At 44.3% G+C, this 6,726-nt stretch overlaps 1 pseudogene; it reads left to right on the top strand.

The window, feature by feature from the left end:
• The first annotated feature begins 4,359 nt into the window (after window positions 1-4,359).
• Window positions 4,360-5,397, top strand: LOC102911630 (serine/arginine-rich splicing factor 3 pseudogene; annotated as a pseudogene).
• Window positions 5,398-6,726: the final 1,329 nt, after the last annotated feature.

Below are 6,726 nucleotides of genomic sequence, written 5' to 3'. Positions count from 1 at the left end.
GATTTATGGTGGCCATGGCATCCCTTCTTCTCTTCCCTCTTGAGGTACTGAGTCTAATAAGTACGGGCTGGTACCAACCTCATACTCCTCCAAGAGCACCTGAGCTGTGGGTTAACTCAAAACAAACCAGGCCTTAGCCATGTTTGTGTGCTATTAGTAACATGTCTATGCAGATACTTTCCTACAATACGAAGCACAAATGTGTGTATACTGTGGGATATAAAAGTGCACTTATCTGTCCCTCCTGTATAGATATTCTGGGGCTACTGGGTGGAAACTCCCTGAATTCCTGTCATAGTAACTCTACGTGTACCTACAGTATCCTGAGAAATGTGTGTGCACTCTTTAGTGTCCTCAGCAGACGGAGTGATGCAATGAACGAGATATTTCTGGAAGATTATCTGGCAGCACTATTCAGAAGGTTCTGAGAAGCAGAGAGACTAGAAGTAGAAAACGCAGCTGGGAACCATGTTTCTGCCTAAGGAAAGCAAAGGAATAGAAGAAAAGGATCTAATGCTGTTACGTTGAGGAGCAGAGGGGCTAGCTGTGAGTCTGGTCTCACTCACCCTGAGCCCAATGAATCCTTCTGCAAGAGAGAGTGATACAGTGTGAGCAAAAAGTGGGGTCAATGGAAGGATACCTGAGGAGGAGGGATCAGGGAAATAAGAAACAGGAGTGGATGAAGGGGAAGAACGGGTAAAATTAAGTGTGCATGAAAACGCCATAAAGAGACTTTCTGCTTCATGTTAATTAAATTAAAGTAAAAGTTACATTGGAAGGTTGTGTGTGTTGGGAAGACCAATTTTGCCATCCGGTTAAATGAACCACAATGCTTGCATGGTTGAAATTGAGAAAGAATTCTCTTGGGTTCAAGACCATTTACAGTTCTGTTGTTTGTTTTTCTTTGGTTCAGTTGGTTTGGCTAAGTATGGTAGATCGTCAGAGCAGCAAGTGGAAGATGATTTACGGGAATAAGAGCATGAGAAACCAATCCTCCTCTGTGGCAGCAGGGATGGGGATGAGGACAAACAAGATCCTCCCGTCCCTTCCTAAAGCCCCAGCGGGGTATGCACCAGATACCACCAGTGCCCACAAACTGGCAACATGGCTTGACCCCAACAAAAGTTAAGTTCAAGCAAGAAGGCCTTGCCTTCTAGGTGTTCAAATGTCAGTGAGGCAGAGTCTTTCTGAGACATACTGCTTACTATAAAGTAGCTACTAGTCATTAAGTGTGGCAGTTTGAATAAGAATGGTGCCCTAGGCTCATATATTTAAATGTTTGGTCCCCAGTTGGTGGAAATGTTTAGGAAGGATTAGGAGATACAGCTTGTTGTGCTCTCTTAAATACCTGGAAAGTTTCCCCATTGGGTCACTGAAGTACTGACAGAGCAACGTAAGGTTAACGGGAAGGGCTTCTTTTCTCATTACTATCAACATTCAACTGTTTATTCATTAAGTGTTTGCAAGCTCTAATTCAAAGGCCATGGCCCAGCAGCAGTTTCTCCAGTGCCTCCAGTCATGGTGAGTGAGTCCATGGTCAGGGACGGGCAGGAAAGTTCTAGCTTCGAAATGCAGGAACTCAAAGTCAATGGGTGCAGCATGAACAAAGTCCAGGAGAGCTTTCTGGCACAGCTGATGTTTGCAGTTATGAGTGACTCACAGGTTAGGGGAAACTGAGTCATTTCTCAGCCTCCTTCTCATTTCCTGGGAATCTGGGTATACTGTTATCATACACTTTCAGATTTGTGAATGAACAGCATATGGCAAGGCTGGTACAGCCTTTTAAAAGAGAAAAGGCCAAGACGCAAAAGAAAACCAGGAGTTAATCAATGACAGAGCTAAGTATAGGGTCCAACTTCCACTTTGGGATTTCTACACACTATCTGTCTCAGAAGGCAGTGAGGTTTTTTTTATTTTATCTTCCTCCTCACTGCTTGAGTAACAGGTATACTGGGTACTGATCACCACTCAGAACAGCTTCCACCAGCTGGATTTGCATTTAGAGCCTGAGTTACATCTCCTAAATTCATTAAACTTCACTATATAGTCACTGGGCTGTTGTTAGGTCCTAAAGAAACACAACCTGGACAATCTCTAAGAACTGTTCTGGGATGGCTAACACTGACTGTCCAGTTGACAGACCTAGAATCAGCTAGGGGACACAGCTTTGGCTATATCTGGGAGGGTATTCTACACTGGGTTCATTCAATGAGTGGTACCATTCTGTGAACGGGGGGTCCCAGACTGAATAAAAACAAGAAAGCAAGCTGAGCACCAGCATCCATCACTCTATTTCCTGACTGGAAAGGAAGTGTGGCCAGCTGCCTAATGTTCCTATGGAGAGTGAATGGAGTCCTGAATGAATATGTATTAGTGTCATGAGCACAGTTTCATGTTGTCAAAGACACCAATGCCTCAGACCCATGGAAATGGCAAAGCCTTCCTCTGGTCCAAGCACTGATGCTACAAACCACTGACTTTTAGATAAAAACAGTGTATGCAGAAACTTCCTTCTCCCAGATGCTTGCTAGCTGAAATTGATCCCCTATGGCAGTGATTCTCAACCAATTAAAACAGTTCCTCAAGCTGTGGTGACCTCCAACCATAAAGTTATTTTGTTGCTACTTCATAGCTGTAATTTTGCTACTGTTATGAATTATAATATAAATATCTGATATGCAGGATATCTCACACATGGACCCTGTAAGAGTTGAGACCCTCAGATTGAGAGCCACTGCCCTACAGAGCCCTCCTACCCAGTTAATTAACCCACCTACTTCTTCCACTGAATACAATAAACCTATCTCCTCATTCAGCTGTCTACAGTAAACCTATCTCCTCATTCAGCCATAGGCAATAAACCTAGCTCCTTCCTCGGTGGTATGTAATAAACATGCTGAGCTTCCAGGATGTCGTTGGTGTGTCTGAGTAGAGTGCATGGCCCACCTGATCTGAACTTTTCTGTACATGTGTCAGTGTGTCTGTCCTCTTATTGCTCCTGTCAGGTCAATCCCTAAAGCTGAGCAAGTTGTGGAACTTGCCACCATGCCTTCCTTACCATTGAACAGCACCTTCAAATTGTGAGCCAAAATAAACCCTCTCTCCCTTAGGTTGCTTCTCATCAGATATTTGATCACAGCAGTGAGACAGGAAGCACCACATCTAGCAAGCTGAGAAGCAAGCAGACTCCTTAGAAGGATTTCTTGATGAGGAAATACACACAAATTTTGGCATAAAATAACAACTCAACTTTAAAAGAAAATAGTTTATTCAGAGCCAAATATGAGTGACCACAGCTCAGGGACATGCATGCAGTTATCCTGAAATGACATGTTCCATGTTACATGAAGTTGTCTAGTTACAGAACAAAAGAAATCATAAATCAACACATGTCCCAGTTATATTGATGGGCTCAGCAGTTAAGCTCCAGAATGGCAGAGCAATCTAGTCTGTAAGACTCATGTGTCATGTTAACAGCCTGCTTAACTTTAGGGTTGCTGGAGGCCAGCGTCTGGCAGGCTTTGCTGTGTATTCTCAGAGTCGTCCAGGAGCCGTGAGGGTTCAGGGCTAGATGCAGAGGCTGGCAGTAAACGACTATTAAAAGGAACTAGAGATAAGCCCAGGCCAGCTTTGGCTCTTGACTTCAAGCTCTCCACAATCACCAAGTTCTAGATGGCTGAGGTCAGGAAGGCTATAGCTTCCTTGGTATTGATATGGCTTTGTCAGAGAACTTCAGTTTGTACAAACAAGCTAACATCTTGCGATTTCCTTTCCCAGCTCACACCAAACTGTAGAGAGAAAGCTGCAGCATGGAGAGATGCTGCACGAACTGTCCTTGGTTGTTCACCATACTTATACTTCCACCCTAAAATTTTCTTCTCAGCACTGGACTCCACTAGCAACTGGCTCTGATGTTCCTCCAGTTCTTCACTCCCCTTTACCTCCCTACAAGCAATGAGTAAATCAAATGGCTGGGTGAGTCCCCAGTTGGGGAGTACCATGGGGCTTCCTCGTCCTTTATTCTACAAGTGATCTTCATTTTTTGTAAAGCTTCAGGAGCTGGAGACTGGAGGGGAAGCGTATGCTGCCTAGCTGATCTGAGTGCTTGGGTGGATAGCCTTGATTTCAAGAAAAGAATATCTATAGACTCAGTCTGGGCTGTAGAAATGAACAATTCAGCTCTAAAAGACAAATAAGGGACTGGGAATGTAGCTCGGTTGGTAGAGTGCGGGCCTGATGTACACAAAGCCCTGGGTTCCATCCCTAGTACCACATAAGCCAGGCACATTGTAATCCCAGCACTCAGGAGGGGGAAGCAGGGGGATCAAGAGTTTAAAGTCAGCCATTTCGTGGACGCCAGGGGATGGAGCGCACCTGCGGAAGCAGATCCCGAAGGGCGCGGGTGGGCCTGTCGGAGTATTGGGATTTGAGCTTCGGCTGTTTGAACCCAGGATCTCGAAATGCATCGTGATTCCTGTCCATTAGATTGTAAGGTGTATGTAGGTAATCTTGGAAACAATGGGAACAAGACTGAATTAGAACGGGCTTTTGGCTATTATGGACCACTCCGAAGTGGGTGGGTTGCTCGAAACCCTCCTGGCTTTGCGTTCGTTGAATTTGAGGATCCCCGAGATGCCGCTGATGCTGTCCAAGAGCTCGATGGAAGAACACTATGTGGCTGCCGTGTAAGAGTGGAACTTTTGAATGGTGAAAAAGAAGTCGGAATCGTGGCCCACCTCCCTCCTGGGGTCGTCGCCCTCGAGATGATTACCGCAGGAGGAGTCCTCCACCTCGGCGAAGATCTCCAAGAAGGAGAAGCTTCTCTCGAAGCCGGAGCAGGTCACTTTCTAGAGATAGGAGAAGAGAAAGGTCTCTGTCTTGGGAGAGAAATCACAAGCCGTCTCGATCCTTCTCTAGGTCTCGTAGCCGATCTAGGTCAAATGAAAGGAAGTAGAAGACCAGTTTGCAAAAGAAGTGATGTACAGGAAAGAACTTCATTTGACAGGAGTATGTACAGGAAATTCAAGTTTGTTTGAGACTTCATAAGCTTGGTGCATTTTTAAGATGTTTTAGCTGTTCAAATTTGTTTTGTCTCTTGGAACGGTGACACACAACGAAGTAATTCTCTGTGGTTCCAAATGGATCCTAGGAGGCATGTAATATCAAGAAGTGTTACTTTACAATGTTCCCTTAAGCAAGATTGAATTTGCTTTGAACTTTAGTTTTTCATAGACTGAAATAAACCTAGATCCTGCCCAGTTAAAGTGTGATGTGCTAATGATATAGAAAGAGCTGGCAGAAATGGAAAAAGCTGTAGTTTCTCTAGTAGCTGGGATACGAGTGGAGCTGTGGGGGAATGATAAGCAGTCTTTAAAAGCTGCTGTGAACACAAGCCAACAGGTAAAGGGTGGGAACTGCACTCCAAAGGCTTGCAGAGAGGTTCCTCACTGATCGCTATAGATGGACAAAAAGCTGTTTGTAACGTTTTATTTGAAATGGAAGGCTTTAAGTTAGCAGTGTCCTATCAGTTTAAGGGTACATTGTAAAGCTGAACTTTAGTTACTGTGCAAGATATCTTTTTCATGCTGTCATTTGTAATATGTTTGTGAGAATCCTTGGGATTAAAATTTTGGTTACAAAAAAAAAAAGAGTTTAAAGTCATCCTGGGCTACATAATGAGTTCAAGATCAGCCTGGGGTACAGGAGACCCTATCTATAAATATAGAAATAAATAAAAGCTTTTACAAGTTTTTCTTTTAGAATCCTTATTTATTGCATACAATTCATCAGTCTTAGAGCTACTGCTTCTGTGATGCTGTAAGAGAGAGGCTTTATTGTGGTTTTCTAAGCATTGGGACCACTTTGTAGGTTTTTCAGGAAATCCAGATCTGCCAGGAACCAGGAATCTGGGTGTGTTTAGCTATTCATATTGGCCTGGATGGTCATGGAACAGTCCAGAATTCCACATACCTGACCCACCCTAAACTCAGTATTTTGGTTAGGTGTGTTTTGTACCACCTCATCACTAACCCTGTGGTTTTCAAATGCCTCCTCCCTGCTTCTGTTCTGCCAGGTTCCTCTTTCCCCAGAGGGGTCTACTGCATGGGGCCAAAACCAATATTGAGAATTGGAATGGATCAGGATTTTTCCAAGGGAGGGGCTGCCTGATGCCTTTTCCTCTATAGTCTGCATTCTAACTCCACTTTCATGTTAGCTGTACACCCCAGCTGGAATAAGAGCATCTCCCCCAGCTCCTGACTGTGAAGATTCTCAAGTTTCTTTAGATTGGCGGCAAAAGGGAGACATTGCAGCACTGGAAAACAGTGTGTCCTTTCATCTGTCTCAGACCTCAAAGCGTCATGATCCTCAGATACAGAGAAATCAGTCCTTCCGTTTGCCCACCATCTCAAGTGCGAGCCTTTCTGCTCAGCAGCAAGATTCAAGAAAAAAAAATGAATAACAAAGACTCCACCAGGACATGGATAACCATCAAATGTATTTGCTTCAGGACTGTGGAGATAGCTCAGTAGAGTGATTGTCTTGCAAGAACAAGGACGTGATCTTGATGTCTAGAATCCAAGCCATATATGGTGAGGCACACTTGTAATCCCAGCACTGGGAAGTCAGAGAGACATTCCTGGGGGCTCACCAGCCAGCCAGCTTTGTCTATTTAGTGAGTTCAAGGCCAGTAAGGGACCTTGTCTCAAAATTTAAAAATGTGGACAG

The sequence above is a fragment of the Peromyscus maniculatus genome, chromosome 5 (genome assembly GCF_049852395.1).
Source record: "Peromyscus maniculatus bairdii isolate BWxNUB_F1_BW_parent chromosome 5, HU_Pman_BW_mat_3.1, whole genome shotgun sequence".
Taxonomy (NCBI): domain Eukaryota; kingdom Metazoa; phylum Chordata; class Mammalia; order Rodentia; family Cricetidae; genus Peromyscus; species Peromyscus maniculatus.
The sequence above is the reverse complement of the archived record's forward strand: the minus strand, read 5'-3'. Positions and strand labels throughout refer to the sequence as shown.